The following is a 14,222-nucleotide window of genomic DNA, read 5'->3' as shown; positions in this document are numbered from 1 at the left end:
AGGGTGTGAGGGAGGGAGACACAAGAGGGAAGAGATTTGGGGACATATGTATATTTATAACTGATTCAATTTGTTATAAAGCAGAAACTATCACACCATTGTAAAGCAATTATACTCCAATAAAGATGTTTTAAAAAAATAAGCAATTCAATATATGACTGCAGTTCAAAAAAGCTGGAGTTATAAATTTAGAAATCATCAGGATATATGTGGTATATAAAGCCACACGACTAGGTAAGATCACCAAGAGGCAATTCATATTTAGAATTACATAAGAGAAAGCAAAAAGAAATAGTTGGCAAAGGAGATTGAGGATAATAGATGGAAATTTAGGAAACTGTGGTGTCAGCAATCTAAGTAAAGATAGCATTTCAAGGAGGAGAAAGATGTCAATGATAACTGAGAAAGTAAAATAAAGTCAGAACTGAACATTGGTTTATCAAGATGGAAGTTATCAGAGACCTTGGGAAAGGAGGCTACAGCGGAGTGGTGGAGACAAATTCTGCTTGGCATGGGTTATAAAAAGAATTGGAGGTAGGAAAGGTAAGCATCAGTAATACACAATTCTTGCTTCACAGCTGCTGCAGCTCTTGCTAATATCTGGATCAGCAGTGACTCTAATGAATCCACCATTATGGGCAAAAAGAAGACCCATATCAATATTATCATCATTGGCCATGTGGACTCTGGCAAGTCCACCACCACTGGGCATCTCATCTACAAGTGTGGGGGTACTGACAACAGAACCATGAGAAGTTCAGAAAGGAAGCAGCAGAGATGAGCAAGGGCTCCATCAAGTTTGCCTGGGTGCTAGACAAAATGAAGGCAGAAAGGAAATGTGGCATCACCATGACATCTCCTTATGGAAGTTTGAGGCAACCAAATATTACATCACCATAACTGATGCCACAGGGACTTCATCAAAAACATTATCACTGGCCCATCCCAGGTGACTGTGCCATGCTCATCGTGGCTGGCAGCACGAGCATGTTTGAAGCAGGCATCTTCAAGAATAGGCAGACCTGTGGAGAATACGCTACTGGCCTACATGCTGGGTGTGAAGCCACTCATCATGGCTGTCAACAAGATGGACTCCGACAAACCCACCCACAGCACCCCATGCTTCCATCAAGGGAGTGAGAGTGTACATCAAGAAGATCGGCTACAACTTGGCTGCCATGGCCTTCATGCCCATTTTGGGCTAGCATAGCCCAGCATCCACATGCCGGGTTCAAGAGCTGGAAGATCAAGAGAAAGGAAGGAAATGCCACAGGGATGACTCTCCTGGAAGCTCTGGGCTCCATTCTCCCTCCCACTCAACTGGTCAACGAGACCCTGAGGCTGCCTCTGCAAGATGTGCACATGACTGGGAGCATTGGCTCTGTGCCTGTGGGCTGTGTGGAAACCAGCTTCCTGAAACCTGGGATGGAGGTCACCTTTGACAACCCCAAGGCCCTGAAGTCAGGCGACAGAGCCATTGTGCAGATGTAAGGATGGTCCCCAGCAAGGCCATGTGTGTGGAGATGTTCTCTGAGTACCCACCTCTAGGCCATTTTGCTGTGCGGGACGTGAGACAAACAGTGGCCATTGGAGTCATCAAGGCAGTGGATGAGAAGTCATCCTCTGCAGGCAAGGTCACCAAGTCAGCAGTAAAGCCCAGCAAGAAATGAAGCATGCCCCCTGCAGTTTCCTCAGCAATCTCCACTACAAAAATTACCCAACATTCGATGTATTTATTAAGATTAATAAAACATAACTAGCTGTCAAAAAAAAAAAAAAAGACCACTTTTTGCATGTGGCCATCCAGTCTTCTCAACACCATTTACTGAAGAGACTACCCTTTCCCTCTTGAATAATCTTGGCTATTTTGTTATAAATTAACTTAGCATTAAATATATATCATTTAAATTTGTTAAGAAAGTGGAACTTAAATGTTTTCACACACCCCCCCCCCAAATAAAACATAAATATGTTAGGTGATGGATATGTTAATTAATTAGATAGCAGGAAATCCTTTCACTATGTATATGCATATCAAATCACCACAATGTACACTTTAAATATCTTACAACTTTACATGTCAATTATACTTCAATAAAGCTGACATTAAAGAATCAACAACTCACAGATGAATGGATAAAGAAGATGTGGCACATATATACAATGGAATATTACTCAGCCATAAAAAGAAATGAAATTGAGTTATCTGTAGTGAGGTGGATGGATCTAGAGTCTGTCATACAGAGTGAAGTAAGTCAGAAAGAGAAAAACAAATACCATATGCTAACACATATATATGGAATCTTAAAAAAAAAAAAAAGGTTATGAAGAACCTAGGGGCAGGACAGGAATAAAGACACAAATGTAGAGAATGGACTTGAGGACATGGGGAGGGGGAAGGGTAAGCTGGGACGAAGTAAGAGAATGGCATGGACTAATATATACTACCAAATGTAAAATAGATAGCTAGTGGGAAGCAGCCGCATAGCACAGGGAGATCAGCTCGGTGCTTTGTGACCACCTAGAGGGGTGAGATAGGGAGGGTGGGAGGGAGATGCAAGAGGGAGGAGATATGGGGATATATGTATATGTATAGCTGTTTCACCTTGTTATAAAGCAGAAACTAACACACCATTGTAAAGCAATTATACACCAATAAAGATGTTTAAAAAAAAAAAGAATCAACAACTCTTTTAGAGAGTTTTGCTATAAAGAGGAGCAGAGAAATAAGGTAGTGGGTAGAGGAACACATGAAGTCCAGATAAGAACATTTATTTTTAAGATGGGATTATTATATGAAGCCCTTGAGTAGACAAGAGAGGACTGGCTTCTGTGTACAAGCAGAGGACCTGACCTCGGATAGGACAAGGACACCTTATCCCTGTGCATAAATGGGAAGGCAGAGTATGTGGATACAAATCTACAAATTAGGCTGGTAGAGTTTGGTAGTAGAAAGATACGTTGTTTCTCTTTTGTGAATTGTATTGAAAGTGAGAAGAGAAAAGGGGCTGCTGGAAATCTGAGGAAAGAGAAAGTGGACCATAGATTGACAAGGTATTACCAGGCAGTACTCTGTCTACCTGATGTCTCTGATCATACTTTTAAGTAGAAACTAATCAATTCATAAATGTGTTTTCCTTCACTATATGCAGGGCTTATATTTATTGTATACATTTATTATTTTTATTAATTCATGTACTGTACATTTCCCCAACTAGACTGTAATCTTTAAAATATTATATCACTGCTCTACTCCTAAGACCTTCACTCACACTACCTGGCATGCAGTTGGTAATTCATAAATATTTGTTGACTGAATAATTCAGTATCCACAAGTGCCTAAAATATGCTTAAAATTGAACTCATTATTACCTCACCCTTAACTCTTCCACATACACACCTGTTCCTCTACTTTTTATTCTATCACAGTTTATCCAACTCATTTCCCAATCCAGAAATTTGGAAATCATCCTCTGACCTCCCTCATTTCATTCTCTATGACCCAACAATCATCAAGTTCAGTCAACTCTGCCAGTTAAGTATTTCTTGGAGCTATTCACTGTTCTCCATTCCTGCAGCCAATTTCCTGGTCAGGTCACCATCACCTCACCTGGATTACTGGAAAAGCATCGTAATACCTCTCCTGACTTTCATGTTGTCCCCCCTAAAGTCCATTCTCTACATCTTTCAAAAAGTATAAATCTTATTATGTCCTCCACAACATTCAACCCTCCACTGATTCTTCAGCAAAGCCCTCAGGATAAAATCCTCTTTTTTATGATTTACTACACTTTTCTTAATCTGGCCTAGAACTCTACTTGGCAAATTAAACTAATTTCAATTCTCTAACTAATTAATAGATCTCTATCAGCTCTTGGGTCTTTGCATGTGCTTTTTCCTCCAGCTGGGATCTTCTCTTCACTATCAACTCCTACTCATCCTTTCTTTCTCAACTTAGAAGTCACTTCCTCTAAGAAGTCTTCTCTGAATCATGGCATTGGTTAGGTACTCCTCCTAAATGCTTCCAAAGCTCCCTGTGTATGTTGGTGTTCTATAACCTTCCTTTATAGCACTGCTTTATCCCAAACCCAGATAGTAACAAATGTTTACAGGGTAGAGTCTTATGGGTCTTGTAATGAATATATCCCTCTATCCCTCCCCCTAGCCCCTTAGAGGTAAAGAACAAAAAATGAAGGGATAAAGAGGTGCCTATTTACTGAAGAAAAAGAAACATATTTCAACCAGGTGTCCTACAGAGGTGGCAAGAGAGGTCTGAGCAGCCCTGTGATAATGGGCCAATGAAAACCTGATGAGCACAATCCCTATATTGTCTCTTTTTTTTGAATATAGGTTAGAATTTTATAAATAAATTTCTTAGAAAATTTATGGTCTGGGAACTACTTGATATTATAATATTTTGTTCTCCTTAGTAGTGAATCTCCTCAATGTATTTATGTTTCAAATTTTTCTCAGGCGCTTTTAATAACTAATAATAGCTTTTTTTCCATAGATTTAGTTTAATTCAGGAAGGATTTAATCAACAAATAGTTTATTTTCAAGATGAAATGCTCTTGAGGATGGATGCTTCTGTGCCCAGGATGAAGATGCTCTTTGATTTCGCCTCGTGTGATTGAAAGAACACAGCTTGAAATGTTTTTGCCCCACTTTTGTATGCATTTGGGCTAAGTTCCTTTCAGGAGCCATTCCGGTCATGCCTTTAAGCCTGGAATCCGGTAAAAGGAACTGCTGAAGATTGCACCATGATTTCAGCTTATTGTATATCTTCCAAGCGGTCATGCTTGTCATTCCTGGAGTCCTGAGGTTCCTAACTGGTCTGCCTTCTCTCCACGGTTCAGAGTCCTTCTATGCTTGTCTTGTATATAACGTCCAAGTTTTTCCGTTGTACTTAGTGGGAGGAATAGGCAAAAACTCATTCTCCATCTTCCTGACCCTCCTCTCTGTCTACCTGGGAAGCTCTGCTGGTCTCTGCACAGTCGGTGGCCTCAGTGTCTTCCTCATCTTCACGGGGCAAGTCCCAGCTCAGCACTCTTAGGGGAAAGGAGCCTCTCTCCTCCAGCACTAAAGGGCTCAGAATAACTAGCATTTAAAATACTTAAGCAAATATTTGGGGAAAGTGAGAAGTATAATTTTCATCTCTTCATGGTTACTTCACAAGCATTACAGTAAGTCACAGGAAGTAAAAAGATAAATCATTCTAAAAAGTCAAAGTAGCATGCTTTGTAGCAAAAGATCTGATTAATTTTAAGTGAACAAGCACAAACTAACCACTACAATTTCTGCAGCAAACCAAATCACATGCCCAGATTTACAAGCAGAACTTTCTGATTTTCTCATATGTGCCATTCTTTGGTTATGAATATTCAGGACAGAGGCAGAATGGTCCCATGATGGGTTCTTGTCAAACTGAAAAGGCATAGGAATAGATGAGATGAAAGAAAGCAAAGAGGGGCCCCATGGATAAAGTTAATGCCTAAATTGAAATCACGTAGTATTAATCCCAACTCACCCCCTATTTATTTAAAATGTCACTATGAATCTAATAATTTTTAAAACAGCTTATGATTTTATTTCTTAGGGTATAATCATATAAACTGTATATAAAAACACATCATACAAAGATAAGCACAACATGGAGGTCTGTCATCTTCATGAGACAAGCAGGCAGTCATTATGTCTTAATCTACTCATCGGTAGACAGAAAACAAAGTAGCTGCTCATGGAGATTAATCTGCTAAAGTCATAAAAAATATCACTCTGAGAAACTATGTGGCTCACCCTTTCAACCTTTATACACTGTTAAATACTACATTGTCTTTGGCATTGTTTACTCCCAATGTACTTGTGTATATGTTCGCCATTAAATCACTAATTGCAAATCCCTGAGCTCAAGAAAGGCTCTTGATAAATCATGTACAATGAGTTTTAAGCAAACTATACCTCAAGTCAGGATGACTATGAACTTGCTTATTTTTAAATATTTCTACAGAAGCACATTCCATCAAGAGAACTGAGATAAGGTTGCCAGATTTAACACATAAAAATGCAGGACACCACTTAAGTTTGGATTTAAGATAAACAACAAATACTTTTTTTGTATAAATATGACCTGTGCAATTAGGGGGGGAGCATATTGATGCTTAAAAAGTATTCATTGTTGGGCTTCCCTGGTGGCGCAGTGGTTAAGAATCCACCTGCCAATGCAGGGGACATGAGTTCCAGCCCTGGTCCGGGAAGATCCCACATGCCGCGGAGCAACTAAGCCCGGGTGCCACAACTACTGGGCCTGCACTCTAGAGCCCGTGTGCCTCAACTACTGAAGCCCATGCGCCTAGAGCCCATGCTCCACAACAAGAGAAGCCACCGCAGTGAGAAGCCCGCACACCGCAATGAAGAGTAGCCCCCACTCGCCACAACTAGAGAAAAGCCCGCACGCAGCAACAAAGACCCAACGCAACCATAAATAAATTTATTTTTTAAAAAAAGTATTCATTGTAATCTGAAATTCCAATTTTAGTGGGTGTCCATTATTTTATCTGGCAACACTAGAACTAAAACCTTGCCAAGGATAACTTCTGTCATATGACTCAATTTCTCTGCTATAGATTGCCACATCTAAGATCATTCATCCAAGAGAGAGAGTGGTCATAAGTTGACAACTGCAGTTTAATTAAGAAGTAATTATTGGTCAAGCTGCCAAAAGTCAATACTTCTATCTCCAGTATAACAGCCAATTCAATCAATATAGATTTTTAAAGGATTTTAAACAAATATGATTATAATTCTTTTTCTCTAACAACCTAGAAACACAATGGTCAGAGGGCCAACAAACACATGAAAAGATGCTCAACATCACTAATTTTCAGAGAAATGCAAATCAAAACTACAATGAGGTAACACCTCACACCAGTTAGAATGGGTATCATCAGAAAATCTACAAACAATAAATGCTGGAGAGGGTGTGGAGAAAAGGGAACCCTCTTACACTGTTGGTGGGAATGTAAATTGATACAGCCACTATGGAGAACAGTATGGAGGTTCCTCAAAAAACTAAAAGTAGAACTACCATATGACCCAGCAATCCCACTCCTGGGCATATACCCAAATAAAACCATAATTCAAACAGATACATGCACCCCAATGTTCATTGTAACACTATTTACAATAGCCAAGACATGGAAGCAACCTAAATGTCCATCAACAGATCAATGGGTAAAGAAGAAGTGGTACATATATACAATGGAATATTACTCAGCCATAAAAATGAACTTAGCACTTGGGTCATTTGTAGAGATGTGGATGGACCTAGAGAGTGTCATATAGAGTGAAGTAAGTCAGAAAAAGAAAAACAAATACTGTATATTAACGCATATATGTGGAATCTAGAAAAATGGTATAGATGATCCTATTTGCAAAGCAGAAATAGAGACAGAGACGTAGAGAACAAATGTATGGATACCAAGGGGGAAAGGGGGGCATGGGAGGAATTGGGAGATTGGGATTGACATATATACACTATAGATACTATGTATAAAACAGATAACTAATGAGAACATACTGTATAGCACTTAATGCATTGTGGTGACTTAAATGGGAAGGAAATCAAAAAAGAGGGGATATATGTATATGTATAGCTGATTCATCTTGCTGTACAGTAGAAACTAATACAACATTGTAAAGCAACTATATTCCAATAAAAATTAATTTAAAAAAATAAATAAGAAAGCAGTAAAAAAAATAAATTAAAAAAAAACACAATGGTGCTCATTTCATTTTCCTTGTGAGATTATCTCTAATGGACAACATAAACTTTTGTTAAGTTAAAAATATAAATTTGAACTTTATAAAAGTCAACATAAAAGGTAAGGGAGTGTGTTTTTAAAGATCAATAATTTGTTTGTATGTTTTAAATTTCATTAAAAGTGAATTTACCATCCTGCCCCCCAAACCCATTCTTCTCCAGTATTTTTCTTCTCCCTGAATAATATCATGGCTCTGTCTGATGGCCAAGTCAGAAATATGAGTCATTCTCAATCCCTTTCACACAACCTGCATATTTTTAAAAGAATATTTATTATTTACTATATTTACCAATGTTACCGTATTAAATATTTACCATACCACGGTAATAAATTTTAACCTGCACTCTCTTGACCATCACAACAACCCAATGAGATAGGAACTATCATGACTCATTCTACAGATAAGAAACTGAAGCATAAAGAGGATGAATGGCTTGTTCAAGTTCAAACAGCTGAGAAGTAAGAGAGACAGGACTAAAATCTAGGTCACTATTAATCACTATGTTAACTCCACATATCCAATTGGTCACCAAGTTCTGTCAATTCTATTTCCTGAATATCTTTCAAATCCTTTCTCTTCACCCCACCCCACCTTAGTTTAGGCCCTCATTCGTCCTCTTAGTTGGTCTACAATTTTGGGTTCTTTGTTAGTTTCATAGGGCTGCCATAAAAATCTACCACAAGTGGGGGGCCTTAAACAACAGAAATTTATTGTCTCAGTTCTGGAGGGGAAACGTCAAAAATTAATGTGTCAGCAGAGCTGGTTCCTCCTGAGGGCTATGAGGGAACAGTCTGTTCCAGGCCTCTCTCCTTGACTTGTAGGTAGCCGTCCTCTCCCTGTGTCTCTTCATGTCATCTTCCCTCTGGGCACGTCTGTTTCTGTGTCCAAATTTCCCTTTTTTATAAGAACACCAGTCGGGTTAGGGAACCACTTGACTGCAGTATGACCTCATCATAACTTAACTAATTACATCTGCAATGACCCTATTTCCAAACAAGGTCACAATCTGAGAGGCTAGGGGTTAGAAAATCAACTATCTTTTTTGAAAGAGGACACAGTTCAATGCATAATAGATCCCTTTTCATCTGCTCTCTACTCCCACCAAACTGCTTTTGCTAAAATTCAATTCTAATCTTGTCATTTCCGTGTTTCTGTATTTTCAAAGACAAGACACAGCCTCCAGGATAAAAGGTTAAATTTGGGGGTGGGGAGATAACAGAATTCTTCACAATCCATCCTGTGCTTACCATTCCAGCTTTATTTCTAGCTTCTTTCCACTCTCTTTGTTCAGCTCTTGAACTTTAAAGTTCCAGATAGACAATAAACCTGGTCACTGGACTGTGACCTTCTTGAGGGCAGACATGGTGTCTTAATCATCTTTTTAGATACAGCACCTGGCACAGAGCCCTTGGCAAGGCACTGAGGACTATGTGTCTACAATACATGTGTAAGTGACTCTCACTGCACCACAGAAGAATGGACCATTCAGCCCAGGGGGAGAAAAAGAACCTCTTTGAGCCTAATGTGTACTAAAGCAGCTAATGGCAGAGAAAAGCATGGCAGAAAATGTTTGTGAAATACATGTTGTAAAGTACATGTTGTTAAGGCGAAAGGGTAGCTATCTGTTCACAGTGAAGTCCACATAATATTTATAAAGGTTAAACATCCAAGTTGTCAAAGCACCTTGAGTCACAATTTCAGACAAAATTATAATAAAATTTTATCTTTTTAATATAATCATAAAACTTTTTGGCAGCCACTGAGACCATTGAGCATAAATCCAGTTGAAACAAACTTGATAGGCAGTGTGTCATTTTTTGGCTCTATTCGTTTGGTGTTGTCAAATAATCATATTTTACTAGAAATAACTAAATAGCTCACGTTTAGTCTGTTCCACAATACCGCAGGTTTTTAAGAAGGTATTATATCATAAAATTGGGAAATTCCTATTTTGTGAACTTCTATATGGCAACCCCACTTGACAAAACATAAATATGGCCTATTCAATCCATTAATTTAATAAGTGACATTTAATTTGAAACACCTACGTAATTCTTTAGGAATCCATATCTGCACCGGGGATGACTATAATTTGCCCTGCTTGGGTCAAGTGCATATCCCTGAACCAATCACTGTGTCCAGGGCAATGAGTTTGCGAATGACAGCTTCACCGGAAGGCCAAAGGAGGGGAAGACAGGCAAACAAAACATGAAGGAAAGACAGTGGGGCAGAGTAGAAGAAACATAGACTGGAGAACCAGAGGCTCTACAATCATCTGTGTAGACTCCACTCCTCCCTCACAAAATTAAAAGTGGGTCCAGTTCCAATTCTCTCTGATCCAATATGAAACAACTTTGCAGCAATCTGCTTATCTAAATAATAAAGATTCTACTTTCTTTATGGAGGTGAACAGTGTTTGGCTGGAACAGAAAGTCTGTGTGACTCCTCCCAAATACACAGGACTTCAGTGCCTTCAGAAGAAAAACTGGGAGAATTTTCTCAAAGTCAGAGTAGGTGAGGCTTTAGCATCTCTTAAATCACAACACCAAGAATCAGCTGACTTTCTGCTCCCGATGACTACTGACAAGGTGAAATTTGATTCTTGTCCAAATATCTGCTGAAATACCTGCCAGATAAAATCCAGACCCTTTAGCAACTTTCAGTTAAAACCTTGACTGTGCCTCTAGCTTCATCTCCTCTACCCCATCAATGAGCCCTGATCTACAGCCATACAATGTCTATGAATCACCAAGTACTTTCATGCTTTAGTTTACATTAGTAATATTGGTAATATTTATTAAGCACCTACTATGTGCCAGGCACTATTCAGGTGCAGGAGATATAGCAGTGAACAAGATAAATCCCTGCCCTCATGGAACTTACATTCCAGTGTATGTGTTGGGGACTGGGTGGGGAGGTGGGGTTGGTAATCATTATGTAATTAAATAAAGAAAGATCCTGGCTGGGGTAAGAGGTAACTTTAGAAAGGGTGGTCAGGGGGTGACCTGACTGACCTGAATGAAGGGAAGGAACCCTCTATGAGAAGATCTGTGCTTGGCACCGGGCCAGGGACATCATATACATTATCATGAATCCTCCCAGCAATTCTGCAAGGTGGGCAGTACTATCCCCATTTTATTCTGAGAGGATAAGTAACTTGTTCATATTGCACAGCACAGAACTCAAATTCAAGCCTGTTCAATTCCTCAGCTCCCCTCTTAGTCTTTAAGTCCTTTCGTTCTGACTGAAATGCTCTTCCTGACACTCTTCGACAGACTCTCCCTTCAGGTCCATTCAGGGCCCATTTCTTACTCATGAACGTATCCCCCATTCTTGTTCAAGGCCTGGGACATTGAAAATACTTAAGAATTGTTTATTGAACAAATGCTGTTTGGCTACAGAATTAAATGGGGGTGATATGAGTGCTCAAGATACAGCCCTGATGAGAGACGCTGCCACTGGGAATGTGGCAACAATCAAAGAACGTGGGCCCTTCTTCACCAGCAAAAAAGATCATGGGTCCTTCTCTGGAAATGGGCAGTGACGTTCAGACTGGAGAGATGTTTACCGTGCTTAAAATTATACAAGGGTGGCCACTACTGAAAAGTAAAAATAACTTTTTTAAAATAAAAAAAATTTTTAAATTTGCTGTCAAGGTATTTTAAAGTTTTATAAAACTAGCATCTCCAACAGGTTCAAAAGGAATGACATTTTCCTCTTCTGTACCTAGAGTAGAGAAAAATTCCCTGCCTTGAGCATTTTGTTCCTACATATTTCCCCACCGATACAAGATGCTTTGTTTAAAGAACTATTTAATTAGCAAGACCTTTATTTTTCAGAGAAATCTCACATTTAAGAAAAGCAGCTTTTAAGTAGTGTTGGAAATTTTTATTTTAAAAAATGGGAGTTGAAGTGCATGGCATAGAGGATGTTGTAAAACAGGCAGCACATCATTACCACCACCCACTCGAAACCATTTTAACTATAATCTCTGTATTTGGGTAGTTCAGCTAATTAACAACCTGGCATTACTGTAAAGATGAGATTGTCATGTTATTTGAAGTGGTTTTTAACAGTCTTTAAGCACTAACCACTCAATTTATTAACAGTTTATTCTACCTTAAGTGAAGGAAATTAAATAATTATTGTTAAGTCTAAAAATGAGAAGAAATATATATGTATATTTTATCATTACCTATAAAGAATGCCAAAATTAAAATCGTGTTTGTAAATACAAGTAAAATTCCTGAAAATGCATATTAATAGTTTGATGTCAATGGGTTTTTTGGGTGTGTAACCATCTTCCTTATACACTTTTGTTCAACTTTTAGCTTGATGTGACCTAACAAAAGTAGTACAGAAGAGGGGAAAAAAAAACATATTTTGGAAGCAGAATAAGCAGTGGTTTAAAATGTGAACCTTAAAATCAGATCGGCTGGGTTCAAATCCTGGCTCTACAACTTACCAGTGCAAAGAACTTAGGTCTTAGTCTCTCTGTGCCTCTTTCCTCAGCTGTAAAATACAGATCTTAAAAATAATAATAGGGCTCAACTATGGAGTTGCTGTGAGAATTAATGATTTAAAACATGTAAAGCACCAGAACACTCAGCAAATATTGGCTATAATTAATTTGGTCTAGCTCTCCCTGTAATACCCTACTTCCCCAAGATAATACTTTGCAGGATGATTTCCCTACCTTTCCAAGCATTAGGAGCTTTTTTCCAACTCTAAAAATTTCTCAGACCATCACAGGATGGGAGTCGTATATTTTTTATCCATTATTTGAGAATGTGCAAAATCACAAAAAGCTATTCTGAATTTAATCATAATTTTAAACAAATGAGTATTGTTCTCCACCACAAGGCACTCAGAGGTGGCACTGGATGATCTCTTAGCATGAAAGGGTTAAGTGGTCTAAGTTCGGGAGAAAGGTCATCATGATAGGGCTTCACAACTTGACATTTACTATCTGCTCCCATCTGGAGAGGTTATTTCAACTGGTTATATTTTGATTGATTTTATAGGGAAAGGTTGCTATTATCATATTCCCAAATACAGATTCCTGAAGGCCTCTGGGTATAATAATTATATTCATTCATTTATTTAATAAAATGTTATTAAAAGCTGACTACATATTGGGCACTATAGAGTCAAGCGAATGACTCTCAAGTGTCAGAGGTCTACTTTTTTTTTTCACAGACAAGGTGAGCAAATGAGTACGCAGGGCTCAGGAAAGAAAAGAAAACAGGGAAATGAATAAGGGTAAAAGAAAAAGACAAACTCAGTTCTTCTGATTCTCAATTCAATGATCATCCTAAAACTTGAGACTGTTTCATAGTGTAAGCTCATCCCCCAGGGACAGGGAAGGAGATTTGTCCTTGAATGCCAATTCTCAGCATAGCATCTGGAATGCAGCTGGTATTTAATAAATGTTGGGTGAATGATGTATGTATGTATAGATGGATGAATGAATGAATGAATAAGTGAAAAGGTGAATAGAGATGGATGGATCTACTTCAAAGCACAGGTCTCTCAGAATGTTAACAAGGATTTCTCAATTTCAATCCTCCCCAATTTTTTCTTCAGATAAAAGAATTTATGCTTTAAAGCCAGTTCTCCTGGGAAATGTAGAAAGATACATAAAATTTTTTCTATGGAAGATTAAAAATGAAGATACACAGTTGAATGAAGGGAATGAATAGATAAATGAGATATCACCTCAGGCATTTTACTCAGAGGAGTCTTGCTTACCTAGATTGACATTAAAATCTTGTAGCAAGTGTGCCCCCCACCAAATCTATGACTGCTTTTTTTTCGTTACCAGCATCTCCTCTACTCATTTTAAAACTATGTAAATTTTCTCTTGATTTAACCTCAGTTAGCCACTCACACCAAATCACATAAACTACTTCAACCTCACAGATACTCTCACCTAATTTTTGTTTCAAGTAGTCCTAAAAATCACATGTCTTTGTGCTCCTGGAAATCATAACGTGTGTGTGTGTGTGTGTGTGTGTGTGTATGTACAACTATATATGTGTGTGTATAAATTATCATAAATAATTTTCTGGCCATACATCACTCCAAGTACCTGCAGATCTGGGACAACCTGTTCTTTTTTTCAATGAACACTATGCTTCTATTCTCTTTAGGACTTAAGTCTGTCTTTGTCCAGGATGCAGGGACACCAGACAGAGAACTGACATCTACCAAGTAAATGGGGGAGGAGGGGCAGGCTTGGAGTCAGAGTGTCCCAGTAGAGACTCAAAAGGCCTTTGGGACTGGGAATTATGAGTGAAGAGTCCTAGTAGTCACATTCAGGAAGACATTTAGGAAAAGTTTTAAGCAGGCAAGTGACGGGATTTGATTTACTTCTTTACAAGATCATTTTGTATGCTGTA

The 14,222-nt window shown here is 38.5% G+C and overlaps 1 pseudogene; it reads left to right on the top strand.

Annotated features, from left to right (window-relative positions):
* Positions 1-634: 634 nt before the first annotated feature.
* On the top strand, positions 635-1,491 carry LOC132364364 (elongation factor 1-alpha 2-like; annotated as a pseudogene).
* The last annotated feature ends 12,731 nt before the right edge of the window (positions 1,492-14,222 follow it).

The sequence above is a fragment of the Balaenoptera ricei genome, chromosome 4, assembly GCF_028023285.1.
Source record: "Balaenoptera ricei isolate mBalRic1 chromosome 4, mBalRic1.hap2, whole genome shotgun sequence".
Lineage (NCBI taxonomy): Eukaryota > Metazoa > Chordata > Mammalia > Artiodactyla > Balaenopteridae > Balaenoptera > Balaenoptera ricei.
Note: the sequence above shows the minus strand (reverse complement) of the source record. Positions and strands in the feature narration are given on the sequence as shown.